Source organism: Delphinapterus leucas, chromosome 9 (assembly GCF_059928025.1).
Source record: "Delphinapterus leucas isolate spDelLeu-1000000601 "Yukka" chromosome 9, BTC_Dleu_Yukka2, whole genome shotgun sequence".
Classification (NCBI taxonomy): domain Eukaryota; kingdom Metazoa; phylum Chordata; class Mammalia; order Artiodactyla; family Monodontidae; genus Delphinapterus; species Delphinapterus leucas.
Genome location: NC_143137.1, coordinates 111,210,407 through 111,226,601, shown reverse-complemented (window position 1 = coordinate 111,226,601; position 16,195 = coordinate 111,210,407).

The window sequence follows — 16,195 nt, the reverse complement described above, 5'->3', positions numbered from 1 at the left end:
TCTATTCTTTGTTGCAGTGAGTAGGCTTCTCATTGCAGCCTTCTGACCGCATGGGCTTCTGACCCCATTCGTCGGTGCTACTTCAGTTCCTTACCCCTTCCCTTCTGACCCTGGGCGGTGAAATCCTCTTTCTGCAGCTGGCCTGCGGCAGAAAGTCAATGAGGCAAGAGTAGGCTTGGAGTATCCAAGGAGCAGAAAGGATGTCAGCGTGTGAAAAACAGAGCGAGCAAATTGGAGAGGAGAAGGAAACACTCAGAGAGGAAACAGAGGCCCAGATTTCTAGGTCTGTAGAGGCACTCTGAGGACTTTGCATTTTCTGTGAAGAAGCCACTGAAGAAATTTGAGTGACATGATCTGACTTATGTTTTAACAAGATCTCTCTGGATGCCACGTTGATTAGAGATTGTAGGAGAGCAAGGACAAGCCCAAGAAGACCAACAGTTGATTCAAAGAAGTGATTACTCAAACCTGGTCCCCCGCCTCAATGAGGACGCAGAGCAGAAATCGACAAATAATGGCCACAAATCAAATTAGGCTCTCAGCCTGGATCTGTGGGACTGTGAGCTAATAACGGTTCTCACGTTCAGAAAGCTTGTTGAAGAAGAAAGAGGAGGAGAAGCTACAGAAAATGTATATGGCCCACAAAGCCTAAGATATTTAAAATCCAGAAGATGCTTTCCAACACCTGATGTAAAGCATGTGGCTGGTAGGAGGTCCTCAACCAAATTTGGAAGAGGAATACATGAGTCAGTTCGTTCCTCAAAACACTGTAAAGTGATAGGGGTCAAGAAACATTTACCCGTTCACCCTTAACCTTCACAAATGATGCCAGTTCCGTTGAGCTATTGAAAAATACATTCTGGCTTTCAAAAAAGTAACCCAGAGGGCATTTTCTCACATAGGCAAGGTCATAAACAACTGTCAAGTGAAGTTGAAATAGCAACAAATCAAATAATAACAAAAACATTTTTACAGAATTTTAAATCTTACAAAGCATTTTCATGTTCATTATCTAATTTAATCCCCAAATCAACGTCATGAGATAGTTATTATTTCCCCATTAGAAATGACCACATATTAAATCCTTAGTGATTGCTCAAGAAAAGCTGAAATCTTGAGTGTTACATCCATTAATGCCATGGTTGGGTGTTTTCCCATGGGAACACTGGATGCTAAAATCCACAGGGATTTTCAGCTCAAGATGGCAGACTAGGAAATATATTTACTTTCTGTTCCTCCTGAAACCATATCTCAATAAAACTGTAGAAATACCAAAATTAATCAACCAATAAAAGCCAAGATATTTTGGAAGTCATCAACCACAGAAAGATTTCAACACATTTCGAGAAGGCAAACAATGAAATGGAGGAGCCGTGAATAAAATAATGAAGAAAAAAAGGCTGAACCTAAGTAAGGTCTGCACAAAGCCACTCAGCTTTTGCTGAGCTCCGGTTATAGTAAAGGGCAGAGGAAAGAAGAGGGGCTGAAAACAAGGAGACAAAACGTCATTTTAGGAAAAACAGTTCATTTAATGAGCTCCAGGGAACACCCAGCCTGCTGCCATACTAACTCATGAATTACAATGGATTGTTGGTAAGCAAGACAAGAAAACAGGGAAGAAACAAAAGAAACAAAAATCAAGACATTGTTTCTAACTGAACTCTTCTCAAAGGAGATCGAGGAATTATGGTTCAATGCCACAGCTGTAAATCATTTCTGCTCTTGGAGAGGTTACAAAGGGCTTATAATATTTCCCTTTTGTTCAGACAGAATTTAGGTCTGAGCAAAAGCTTTTGTGTCCTCCAACCCCAACATTTATTGGGGATGGAAGCCCAGATTTGCTGGGACATACCATAAAAAGAATCTCATGAGCAGAGGGTCAAACTGATTTTGGAATATATGAATTATGTCCAGTGTGAGTTTCAATAGGTTTTAAAATATATACATACATACATATATATATATATACATTTTTACTGATCTATATGATTTTGGGTTCTGAAACTTCTACATGTCACATGTGTGATACATAACAGACAATGTCAGCCCCAGGAGGGAGAAAACACTCCAATGAAGCAAGCCAAAGAAACAAGTTTTAAGCAAGGTCAAGTGATGTGTAGACCAGGATTGTTCAATTCCTACCTGTCATGCTGAAGCTTCCAGCTCCTGAATAACAACACATGCTTCTCTTGTCCTAGACAGCCAAGAGTATGTCTCCTCTCTTGGGCATAAGAATCTCTAGAGTTACATATCTGTAGTAAGAGTGGACCCAGCTGGCATACTCACAATGACCAAATTGTGTTGATCGTACTTTATACCAATACATCGCCCCACGCTGAAGTTGCAATAAATGATATAGTTGCTTTCTAGACATGAATGAGACGCCTTACTGGATATACTCCAGGAAGGCCAGAGAAGCTGGCTTCTAATCCATACGGAACAATTCACTGGTGAATTTCTTTCACGATAGCCCATGATTTATCTAGAATATCATCTTGACATATCTGGATCCTTCAAACTAGACAAAGGGAAAATACGGGCTTCAAGCCTCAATTAGAAATATGGAATGGTGCCATGCTGACAACTGGTGGTCCCTGACCTGTATCTTCTGAGATTAGAACACAGTGTGGTGGATGACCAATTCATGCATTGAACAAAAGAAGACCTCCTACAGGGCAGTGTAGCTGTTCGTTACAGGTATGGCACTTAGGGCTAAGTACCATAAGGACTACAAGAGAAAAAGAAAAACAAGTAACACATGAAGCATATACGATAAGGAGGCACCACAGTCCAGAGCACGAGCTCTGGAATCACACAGGCTTGGATCGAATCCCAGCTAAGCCACTACCATCTATATACCCTGAAGGACAGGCCAAGGTTTAAATGTTGTTTTACCAGATTTCAAAAAAGAAGTGAAGAAAGAACCTATCTGCCGGGAAGGGACATCGTGGGGTGCAGTATCCAGTCGGATCAGGGCTCTGCATCTCCTGCTCAGAAACCTTGGCCACCTGGCTCATGGTGATGCTGGCAGCTGAGCAGCCCTGGAGAAGGCGATCCTGTCTCCAGGTCTCGCAGAGAAGCTGGGGAGGTCTCCGGACGAGGTGGCCCACACCCTGGTAAGCTCTGGCTGCCTCCTGCCCTCAGGTCTGAGCAGGCTCTGGCCTCTGGGCCCCGTGGTGGGGAAGGCCTGGCCGATACATACACAGGGCTGAGGGGCCTGCAGAGCCAGTCCCCAGGCAGGGTGAGCTCTGGAGGAGGCTTCCACAGTCCCCAGCAGCCTCCGCATGGTGGCCCATCTGGCGCCAAACACCTGCCACCCACAGCGAGAAGTCCCAGCCACTAGAAAGTCCAGAAGGGGCCCCACCCTTTGCCTTTGGGCCTGGGTTAAGCCACCAGCTGGGCTTGCACGTGACCCCTGCCTCACCCCCTGCCCCGCCCGCCCTTTCTCTGTGACACGTACAATGGATATGTCATAAAGCCAGGCTGGGCCAGTGCTATAAATTCAGAGGAGTTAGAATCTAGGAAGAAGCTCTCCCACTTTCACTCTCTGCTCTCAGATCAGGCAGGCAGTACCTCTAATATGGAAGCGATGGACACCACACCTCCCTCCAAGGCTGTCCTCTTCCATTCTGCTCATGTTTTCCCCAGCACCCCATTGACGGCTTTGGCGGGCATTGGTGCTTCAGCAGGCAGCACCTCAGACCCCGAACCTATGGACACCACACCTCCTTCACACACTGTCATCTTCCACTCTCCTCCTGATTTCCCCAGCACCCCATTTACGGGTTTGGCGGGCATCGGTGCTTCAGCAGGAAGCACGTCAGACCCCGAACCTATGGACACCACACCTCCTTCACATGCTGTCATCTTCCATTCTGCTCCTGTTTTCCCAAGCACCCCAGTTTCGGCTTTGGCGGGCATCGGTGCTTCCGCAGGGAGCACGTCAGACCCCGAACCTATGGACACCACACCTCCTTCACACGCTGTCATCTTCCATTCTGCTCCTGTTTTCCCCAGCACCCCATTTACGGCCCTGGCGGGCATCGGTGCTTCCGCAGTCAGCACGTCTGACCCCGAACCTATGGACACCACACCTCCTTCCCAGGCTGTCATCTTCTATTCTGCTCCTGTTTTCTCCAGCATGCCATTTTCGGCTTTGGTGGGCATCGGTGCCTCAGCAGTCAGCACCTCAGACCCCGAACCTATGGACACCACACCTCCTTCCCAGGCTGTCATCTTCCATCCTGCTCCTCTTTACCCCAGCACCCCATTTACCACTTAGGCCGGCACTGGTGCTTCAGCAGGCAGCACCTCTAACACCAAAGCTATGGACACCACACCTCCTTCCCAGGCTGTCATTTTCCAGTCTGCCCTGTCTCCAAGTAGAACCACTACCCATTTCACACTGCTGTTCCCAGTTCTGGGAACACACCACCCAGTGGTAGCAATGCCTCAGCCCATGCCTCGACTCATTTACCTGCAACGTGAGCCAACAGATAGACCAACACTTCAAAGTTATGACAGAAAATTGAGTAAGTTATACGCTTGGAATTTCATTTATTATTATTAACAAGCACAACTGTAGTGCTTAGACTATAACAAGTACTATTCTAAGGGCTTACCAAATATTAACTCACTTATTCCTCATAATGGCAACCCTAGTGTTAGGGAATATTCATAGTGTTCACTTTTTGGGGGGAAACTGAGGCTCAGAGACGTTGAATAGCTTGCCTAATGCCACACAGTTAGTAGGTGGCAAAACCCGGGTTTAAAACCAGACCATCTAGACTTTCATCACTTTGCTGTGTCACCTTATTATAAGTTGTGGTTAGGGAAGGGACTAAATTGACCTGACTCTGAACTAAAAGGAGAAGGGAGAAATGAGAAAATGAGTGATCCTAAAAACTAGAGAAGGTTTAGGCTCAGAAATTTCTGGTGATGAGACCCAGAAGAACAAGAACTTGGTTGGAATGTTAACTTGGGGTAGTATCTGAATCCACTGAGAAATGGTGTTGTTTCCTGTAAAATTTAGAAAGGTCAGTTGGATGAAGATTAACGAAGACAAAAGTAGAAAGGAAAAGAAAAAGGTGCCTTAAGTGAGACATAACCGCTCCCCTCTACGTACCCACAGGCTGTGTCCTGTGGGAAAGGATGGAGCTCTCTCTACCGGGTTGGTCACCAGGCTGAACAAGGAGAAACATGGCAACCATTGTACTGGTTTTGATGATCCCTCAAAACCAAGGCTTCAGTTTCCAAGAACGACCTACGGTAGCATAACTAGTGTGTGTCACACATGCCACTAAGTGTGTTTCCAGTCACACATTTTAATTGGAGAAATACTTCCTATGAGGTAGGCATTAGTTCGCTATGGCTGCTGTAACAAATTACTACAAATGTGCTTGCTTCTAACAAAACACACTTATTTTCTTATGGTTCTGGAAGACAGAGGTCCAAAACCAGTTTCCCTGGGCTGAAACCAGGAGTCAACAGGGCCATCCATCCTCCTTCTAGAGGCTCTAAGCGAGAATCTCTTTCCTCGCCAGCATTCCTTCACTTCTGGCCACATCAATCCAACCCCAACTTCATCATCACATTCTCTTTGGGGTAAAAATTCCCTCTGCCTCTCTCTTACGAGAACACCAGTGGTTATATTTGGGCCCGTCCAGGTAGTCCAGGAGAATCTTCCCATCTGAGAACCATTACTTTCATCCCACTGGCAAAGTGCCTTCTGCCATTTAAGGTGACATTCACAGGTTCTGGAGAGTAGGATGTGGACATTTGGGGGCAATGGTATTATTCGGTCTACTACAAGGTAGATACTATTATCTTTCTCAGATGTAGGAAGTGACGTTTAGGGAAGTAGTCTGTCTCAGGTCTACAACTTCCAGAGTAGAGACTTACATTCTGCCACTGACACTTTAGGACACACCCTAAACAACTTTAATCTGTGTCCTTAACTACTGCGTAATCCTTGGTTAAGAGTCACACTTAGGTATCAAGACCCAATTGAATAGAACGCAATACTGTCTCCTCTTTCACTATGTTTGCCTGGTGTACTGATGAATCTTGCCCAGAGCAGAAGAGTTCAGAAAAGTGTTATGCAGGTGTACGAAGAGAAAGCATTTACTGTTTGATGTGCACGGAGGAACGGAAGGCTTTTTCAAATAAAATAAAATAAAATATGCCACCAAATAGTCAATTGTCACAACAGAGGTAACCCCGTGGGAGTCATGAGGAGACTAAAATTATCTCCAATTGTGCAGGGCAGAAAAGTTTCAATGAAGGCAGGTGTAGTTCAGCCAAGGCCTACAGCACAGAAGTAGGAATTTGGGTATGTACGAATGGGAAAAAAGACATTTGAGGCATGGGAAATAGTTTAATGCAGAATGGACGAGAAATATGCATTAGACCTTTTCTAAAACAACTGGCTTATTAACTCAGTAAATCGATTTAGTCAGTCAAACTAGCTTTAGCTGATTACTTATCCAGGGGATAGCTGTTTGGAGTAATTTTTGTCACAGAACAGTAAATAAAATGGTTGAACTATAGCTTTAGGCTTGCTAAGCGAAATAGATGGCTCTAGATGATTTTCAAGTGACTTACTTGGTAGTACTCACGAAATTGGGGGTTAACAATTGCTTAAGAAAACAAAGAGAATTGATTTTAAATAAAGTAGCTACTGTGTAAACTATCTGTTCAGTAGCTCATGTTAAACGGATGTTTATAATCCCCATTGGACAACCAACTACATTTTTGCAAATGGCAATGTGAATTGCTGTTGCCTAAACTATAGCAATGACCACCTATGTAATTTGTTGTCCAAACCAGAAATCTTCTAACAATACTGGTGTCCTAATAAAAATAAGCACGAAGGGAACACACAGTGGGTGTCTCCCGTGTGCCTGTGCATGCATCTATATCTCACTGAACCCTCATAACAGCCCCCAAGAGAGGGACTCTGGGCGTCCCCATGCTGCTTGTGGAGAAACAGGCACAGGAAGGTTCAATAGTCTATCTACCTAATATCGCACAGAGGGTGGCAGAGCCCGTTTTTAAACCACCTGCCTCCAATACCAGGTGCCAGGAGCCAGACTCAGCCTACAGCTCTCTTCTGCTCGCCTGGAGGTGAAACAATGTGTCATGATTAGTCAAATCCCGTCTTCACTCATCAAGGTAGGTTGAACACCTGCCCGTCCTCCAAGTAGCATGTAGCATAAGCAATAAGATGTTTGTCCCGTGATCGTCCAGGAACTTGGAATCAGCTGTGCCTGGTTAGGCTGAGCTGGTTTAGAGTGGAGAGGACCACCGATCTTCCACCTGGGCAAGTGCCTTTTGACCTCCTGCCATCAGAGGGCCGAAATCTCCAGCCTGAGAATGCGCTGAGCCCTGTAGCCTAGTTACGCCAGCTCAGAACAATGATGAGCACACCTTTTTCCAATCACCTTTCCTCATGCTCCCCATGCCTCATACTGCCCTGCTTCTTTATTCTTTATCCCACAGATACCCAAAGCCCCTTGCCTTTGGGGAGGCGGATTTGAGACCTATTGTCACGTCACGTCCTCGCTTGGCTGCCCTGTGAATAAACCTCCTCTTTGCTGCAAACCTCAGCATTCCAGTGTTTTGGCTTGCTGCGCCTCAGACAGAATGGTTGGGAGCAGTGGTACAGGTCCCTTGCCTGTGAGGGATGCTGGTTCCTAGTAGTCACGTTGCGGATGTTTTCTCCTCTCGGGGTGGGGGCGGGGCAGACATCCTGCTCTTCCGGAAAGGGAGAAACACAGGTGCCAAACCCTTGCCCTCAGCGTCACCGTCACCTAGGAGCTTGTTAGAAGCACAGAATCCAGGCCCCACCCAGAACTACTGAATACCAGCCTGCATTTAACAAGATCCACAAGAGAGGCATACCCATATTAAAGTTGGAGAGGCACCAAGCTGTCATCGTCTTCTCCACGGCTAATGAAAACGAAGCAGAGGTTCATCCCGAGCCGACTCTGCCTCAGTCACCTGGATATCACGTGAGCTCATTTAATCCTCCCCAGAACCTGCAAATGAGACTGAGGGTCAGAGTGGTCTAGCACCCAAGGTTCCATAAAAGAACATGACCAAGGCTCACTGGAGCCCAGACTTCCAAAAAAGAAGGCCCCTGAGCACAGCATGGCACCACCGCAGCCCAAACCGTGGGCCTGGAGGGTAGGCCAGGCTCCCCACGCAGAGTTCACACCATTCGACAGATGCCCACAGCAGACCACAAGGCAATATGAGAAGTAAGTTCTGATTGTGTAATCTCTGAATTTTGAGATTTAAAGAAAAAAATCTGTTTTCGGGGGATGGTTAAAACAGTTCTACCAAGGAGTAAAGAGAGGGCATCTCAAGGCCCCTTCTGGACTTAGAATTTAATGCCTACTTATTGAGAAATGCTCCGTGCATTTGCTCAGCCCTACGTCGAGATGAAGTTCTCTGTGCCCTAGAAGCTTAGGTTCTAAAAAGGCCACAGAAATGGGTGAGACCTCAAAAATGCCAGAACAATGCAACGGCCTTAATCAGACTGTCTTTGCTTTGCTTGCTTACAAGTCACTGACTTTAAACTGAATATGGTGTCATGTCTTTACGTTTCTTGAAGCTTTTTTTTTTACAAAAGATCATATAAAGATTTTCTTCCATGGTAAAACTTTTATATTGTATTTCTCTTAAACTGGAGTGTGGTACATTTACCCTCCATCAGATGATTGCTTACAACTCACCTTGCTTTATTAAGAATACCGCTAGAGGCTTCTATGTCCCTACTAACAAAAACACATTTTCAGGCCCATTCAAACCAGTGAAAATCCAAGATTTCAGAGCACAAGATAATGAAAATTCTCTCTATCTGCTTCTTTTACTACTTTTAGCCTGTTAACGGTCCCTAAGTGTGTCAGATGAAAGGTACTGTCGCGGGAATTGACATCTTTAACAGCATTCCATACAGGTAAGTCTTGATTGTTCCAATTTCTCAGAAAGTTGGACACATTTACTGCCTCTATGACATCTCTAGGGTGTGTGGAAGAAATAAAAAAGAGGACTGTACAATGTATTTCTCAAAATATACACACAAAGAGTTTGCACATACAAACAGGGAAACCTTATAAATAATGTATGGGGAGCAAAGTATTGTCGGTAACGGAACTACTCATTTCGAAAGACAACACTGTCACCAAGTGTCCCCTCACCAAAACTGACTGGGAATGTTTAGGGGCCACCAAACCAGAGGTGGAGATTTTTAGGCACATTCTTGCCAGAAAAGAGAGCCTAGGGCATAAACCACTCAACTGGTTGGCACGAATGCCAGGGCAACCCAAGCAAGTGGATATAGAAGCCTACGTAATGCTTGGAAGTAGGAAGCTTTGGGGGACTACACCTGGGCTGGTACTGGCCTCCCTCCCCAAAGGGACAAGGAGAGCAGAAACCTGGATGGAGTCAAGAGAGAGCAAAAAGAAAGGCAAGGCTGGGTATGGAGCAACGTTTGGATCCAGGAGCATGTGTCTCAGAACTGCTGGGGCTCTGCAGACCAGCTGCATCCCCATTCTCCTTGACCCTCATTGGTATAATGAACTCAGGGTGGGCGCATCCCGGCTGCCAAGTCACTTCCACCCGTCCAAGGAGTTGACGGTTACTTGCTCACAGTGAACCAACCGCTCTGGACCTAACAGCTACTGCAGGGGTCGGTAGTGGAGAACAAGGTGACGACAAGGACCAGATGCTAAGGAGGAAGAGACATTCAGCGGACCGACTGGGTGGACTGATGGTGTGGCGTTAAGTCTGCAGAGCTAAAGGGGCCAGATGTAGAAAAGGGAAGGGGAACCATGAGGATATGGTCAAGCCCCATCGTATAGATATTTCATCCGTATGTTGTATGCAAGTTCCATTCAATTTGCTCTGAGTGAAAAAGAGAGAACAAAATTATCCTTTCAACCATGTCAGTGACTTTATTTACCATCTCATTTGATGAGCTCATAGCCCAGGGTCAGAGGGAAATGGGAGCTGTGAGTCTGCCATCTCTCAGGAAGTCTCAGGCCTCAGAGGCCCCTCATAGCCAAACTACCTCACCTTTTGCACCTTTCAAGCAACGTTATTCCTAAGTGCGAGTCACCCTCTTCATCAGGTTCTCCAAGAAACAGCAGTCTCTCCCAATGACAGAGGAAAAATGGGCTACTTTGGCTTTCTGAGGCACAATATGTAGTTCTCCAAAATGGTACCTGCCTGGGGGATTTTTCAAGAAAATTAAGCATCAGTGGTGATTTGTTTGTCTTCACATAACGTATGACCCAGATGTGCTGAGAAATAAGAAAAGGACGAACGAATCAAGGGCAGCTGATCCAAGGAGGCAAGGGGCAACTTCCACAGCCTACGTGGAAAGCTAGAGGAAGGGAACATACAGCTGGTGGGAGCTGAGGACAAGGGCCAGTCCTCCTTGGGCTCGGGATGCCACCGCCTCTTCCTACATCTTCACGCTCTCCTTCTCTGTTGGCCCCTCCCAGCCATATTAAAGTGCCACAAGGAAATGCTCTCCTCCATTCCATTTTCCTGTCCTCCTATCCACCCCTCCCTTCTTTCCCTTTGCCATCAATTTCTTGACTTGCCCCCCATTTCTCCCCTCCCATCTACACTGTGATCTGGTTTCTGCCCCACTACTCCCGTGAAACTGACCTCCTTGAAGCCCCCAATGATTTCTCTGTTGACAGGTCCAGGGGACTACTTCTCAATCCTTATCTTTGTGACCGCCAAGCCGAGTTAGACCTTAAACAACGTCTCTGTCTTGAAAATCTCTTCCCTTGGCTTCTGCGCCACCTTTCCTTTTCTTTTCATGACACCGATCACAACCAGTGCTGCAGATTCCATCGAATTAAGGAATGCTGTTGCCTACACGTGTGAATGAGCTAAAGTGAGTACAGTACTGAAGTAGAGGACACCTAAAGTGAAACGTCTTCATGTACGTCCACGTGGCTGAGCAGCAAGTTAACCTTTCATACATGTGTTAAAGAAGAAGAGTTGGGTTTTATTTTATTTACTTTTCCCTGGACTGTGTTGAATGGCTATCATCTACAAGTTCAGGCTACTTTTTGCTGAGGATTAATAATGCACTGGGAGAGCTGAGAGAAACCTGAATAATAGAGCTGTCTTTTTCTTGACCAGTTCACCTTACTTTCCCAAACTCTAAGTCTTTCTCTAATTCTTTCCCCTTTTTATTGTAGTAAAATGAACATAACACAAAATTCACCATTTGGATCATTTAACAATTCACTGTACCATTCAGTGGAATTTACTACTGTCACAATGTTTTGCAACTATCACCACTGCCTAGCTGCAAAACATTTTCATCAACCAAGAGGAAACCTACACCCATTTTAAGGAGTCATTCCCAATTTCCCTCTCTTCCAAACCCTTGGCAACCACTAATGTATAATCTTTTCTGTGTGTATGGATTTGCCACTGCTGGACATTTCATATAAATGGAACCATACAATATGTAGCCTTTCATGCCTGACTTCTTTCACTTAGTTGCGTCCATCATGTAGCATGTATCAGAAATCCACTCACTGTTACGGCTGAATCCTTCATACTGTTTGAATATAAAATTAAAAATACGTTGAGAGTGAAGCTCTGTTTTAATGGCACATCTATTAGGCCAATTCATTGAAAGAAGCTGAAGATGGAGATGTTGTTGTGAAATCATAATCGTGGATAAGCCTCAGCCAATTGGATAATGAAAAGTTTGGGAAATGTTGCAAAAAATTAGCTGATTTATATTAAAAGCCTATTAAACAAGGATTCAGGAGATTGTCTTTTTCTTGCAGGTAACTTAAATGAGGCAGAAAGAAATAACTGCCCTTTAAAACACATTTTGAAAGGATTCTATTTATTCTTAATAGACGAATGGGAGGGAGTACAGGAAGTTCACATCCAATATGGACTCCCTGTCCAAACACTGTTTGTCGTTCTAGCCACCGCTATCGAATTATATTTCTTGAGAGGAAGGCAGCTCAATTCCTGCATATTACTTTCTAAACTTCATCCATCAAATCCATTAATACAGTATAAACAAGAGTTGTTCATGTTTAAGTGCAGTTCAAATATCAGGTATAAAGAACCCCCAGTAAGAAAAAGAATCCTATATCTCTTGCCAGAATGTGGTCAGCTCTGGGGTGCTCTGCTAGCTGAAAGACACATTCCTTATTAAGAGGATAGAGGCTGTTTAAGAGGGATGAGAGCCAAAAAAATTTAACTACATATATGTGTTAAGAACAGTGCTAGGTTATCTCATGTTCTAGATCAGTCAAGGCTCACCATTTTACATACGTGAAAAGCAAAGTTAAAAGTGTATTCGTAGGGCTTCCCTGTTGGCGCAGTGGTTAAGGATCCACCTGCCAGTGCACGGGACACACGTTTGAGCCCTGGTCCGGGAAGATCCCACATGCCACGGAGCAACTAAGACCATGTGCCACAACTACTGAGCCTGCGTGCTAGAGCCCGTGAACCACAACTACTGAAGCCCACGCACCTAGGCCCCGTGCTCAGCAACAGCGAGAAGCCACCACAATGAGAATCCCGCGTACTGCAACAGAGTAGCCCCCGCTCACTGCAACTAGAGAAAGCCTGCGCACAGCAACGAAGAGCCTAGGCAGCCAAAGATAAATAAATAAATACGTCTATTTTAAAAAAAATGTGTTTTAGTAACTTACTAAAAGGCACGCAATCAGTAAACATGAGCAAGGATTCAATCCCAAATCTGTCACACTGAAGTTGAAGCTAATACTCGAGATTGATAAAAACAGCACTAATTTAAAACTTCAGAGGTATTTTTTACTTCATACTTTCACTAATGCTCTTTGGAGATAAATCATTTCATTTATATGGGCCTTAGTTTTTACAACTATAATAGTTGGAAGCTTGACTAGGTGATCTGTATGTAGTCTTCCAATTCTAAAATGTTCCACTAATTTGGATTCCTACAATAATTGCCCTTGCAATACATGCATGCTGCCACCAAGTAGCAGTAGAGACTACTAGTTCCTTTCTTATCCCTAGTGGGGGTGCATTTTGACAGCAGACTTATCCGTCAATAGTACAACCTGTTAGTATAACTATAAGATAACAAAATAATCTGGTATTCTTTCCTGTAAAAGAGAAGCTTTACATTGTGTCTGTGAATCGTACCAGAATCACCTGTAGCTTTATAAATATAGAGGATATCCTGAACCCATTGAATGAGAATCTTCAGAGACAGGACTTGGGCATCTGGAATTTTGGGCTCCCATCATTTGTATATTTTATTTCATTTTATTTTTGCCTATGTACAATATTTGTCACATCCTTTTGAATCTTTAAAAGGTTCTTTCTGTTTTAAATTTTAGAATATTCCATAATCTTCACCTACTTTTCATAAGGTGTTATCTGTTATGTTTATTCGATCTTGTGCTTCTCCTGGTTAAGACTTCTTTCTTTCCTTTTTTTTATCTCATGGCCCTGCCTCATGTCTTGCAGGATCTTAGTTCCCTGACATGGGATTGGACCCCAGGGTCCCAGCAGTGAAAGCGCCATGTTCTAAACACTGGACCACCAGGGAAGTCCCAAGATTTCAGTTTTAAATGACTTTTTTCCCACTCTAATTCATTCCTGGGATCAGTTTCATGTTTGGACATTAAAGCAACCTTGCATTGCCAGAATAAAGCTACTTTGATTTTGATATATGATTGTTTTACATACCATGGATACAGTTTGTGCTTCTCTTTACACATTTTGCATGCATGTTCAAAGGAGAAACTGGCCTGTGATTCTATTCTTGTAATATCCTTTATAGATTATTTTTAAGATTCTATACTTTATTTTTTATTTATTTATTTTTGGCTGCATTGGGTCTTCATTGCTGCATGCATGCTTTCTCTAGTTTTGGCGAGCGGGGGTCTATTCTTTGTTGCAGTGAGTAGGCTTCTCATTGCAGCCTTCTGACCGCATGGGCTTCTGACCCCATTCGTCGGTGCTACTTCAGTTCCTTACCCCTTCCCTTCTGACCCTGGGCGGTGAAATCCTCTTTCTGCAGCTGGCCTGCGGCAGAAAGTCAATGAGGCAAGAGTAGGCTTGGAGTATCCAAGGAGCAGAAAGGATGTCAGCGTGTGAAAAACAGAGCGAGCAAATTGGAGAGGAGAAGGAAACACTCAGAGAGGAAACAGAGGCCCAGATTTCTAGGTCTGTAGAGGCACTCTGAGGACTTTGCATTTTCTGTGAAGAAGCCACTGAAGAAATTTGAGTGACATGATCTGACTTATGTTTTAACAAGATCTCTCTGGATGCCACGTTGATTAGAGATTGTAGGAGAGCAAGGACAAGCCCAAGAAGACCAACAGTTGATTCAAAGAAGTGATTACTCAAACCTGGTCCCCCGCCTCAATGAGGACGCAGAGCAGAAATCGACAAATAATGGCCACAAATCAAATCAGGCTCTCAGCCTGGATCTGTGGGACTGTGAGCTAATAACGGTTCTCACGTTCAGAAAGCTTGTTGAAGAAGAAAGAGGAGGAGAAGCTACAGAAAATGTATATGGCCCACAAAGCCTAAGATATTTAAAATCCAGAAGATGCTTTCCAACACCTGATGTAAAGCATGTGGCTGGTAGGAGGTCCTCAACCAAATTTGGAAGAGGAATACATGAGTCAGTTCGTTCCTCAAAACACTGTAAAGTGATAGGGGTCAAGAAACATTTACCCGTTCACCCTTAACCTTCACAAATGATGCCAGTTCCGTTGAGCTATTGAAAAATACATTCTGGCTTTCAAAAAAGTAACCCAGAGGGCATTTTCTCACATAGGCAAGGTCATAAACAACTGTCAAGTGAAGTTGAAATAGCAACAAATCAAATAATAACAAAAACATTTTTACAGAATTTTAAATCTTACAAAGCATTTTCATGTTCATTATCTAATTTAATCCCCAAATCAACGTCATGAGATAGTTATTATTTCCCCATTAGAAATGACCACATATTAAATCCTTAGTGATTGCTCAAGAAAAGCTGAAATCTTGAGTGTTACATCCATTAATGCCATGGTTGGGTGTTTTCCCATGGGAACACTGGATGCTAAAATCCACAGGGATTTTCAGCTCAAGATGGCAGACTAGGAAATATATTTACTTTCTGTTCCTCCTGAAACCATATCTCAATAAAACTGTAGAAATACCAAAATTAATCAACCAATAAAAGCCAAGATATTTTGGAAGTCATCAACCACAGAAAGGTTTCAACACATTTCGAGAAGGCAAACAATGAAATGGAGGAGCCGTGAATAAAATAATGAAGAAAAAAAGGCTGAACCTAAGTAAGGTCTACACAAAGCCACTCAGCTTTTGCTGAGCTCTGGTTATAGTAAAGGGCAGAGGAAAGAAGAGGGGCTGAAAACAAGGAGACAAAACGTCATTTTAGGAAAAACAGTTCATTTAATGAGCTCCAGGGAACACTCAGCCTGCTGCCATACTAACTCATGAATTACAATGGATTGTTGGTAAGCAAGACAAGAAAACAGGGAAGAAACAAAAGAAACAAAAATCAAGACATTGTTTCTAACTGAACTCTTCTCAAAGGAGATCGAGGAATTATGGTTCAATGCCACAGCTGTAAATCATTTCTGCTCTTGGAGAGGTTACAAAGGGCTTATAATATTTCCCTTTTGTTCAGACAGAATTTAGGTCTGAGCAAAAGCTTTTGTGTCCTCCAACCCCAACATTTATTGGGGATGGAAGCCCAGATTTGCTGGGACATACCATAAAAAGAATCTCATGAGCAGAGGGTCAAACTGATTTTGGAATATATGAATTATGTCCAGTGTGAGTTTCAATAGGTTTTAAAATATATACATACATACATATATATATATATACATTTTTACTGATCTATATGATTTTGGGTTCTGAAACTTCTACGTGTCACATGTGTGATACATAACAGACAATGTCAGCCCCAGGAGGGAGAAAACACTCCAATGAAGCAAGCCAAAGAAACAAGTTTTAAGCAAGGTCAAGTGATGTGTAGACCAGGATTGTTCAATTCCTACCTGTCATGCTGAAGCTTCCAGCTCCTGAATAACAACACATGCTTCCCTTGTCCTAGACAGCCAAGAGTATGTCTCCTCTCTTGGGCATAAGAATCTCTAGAGTTACATATCTGTAGTAA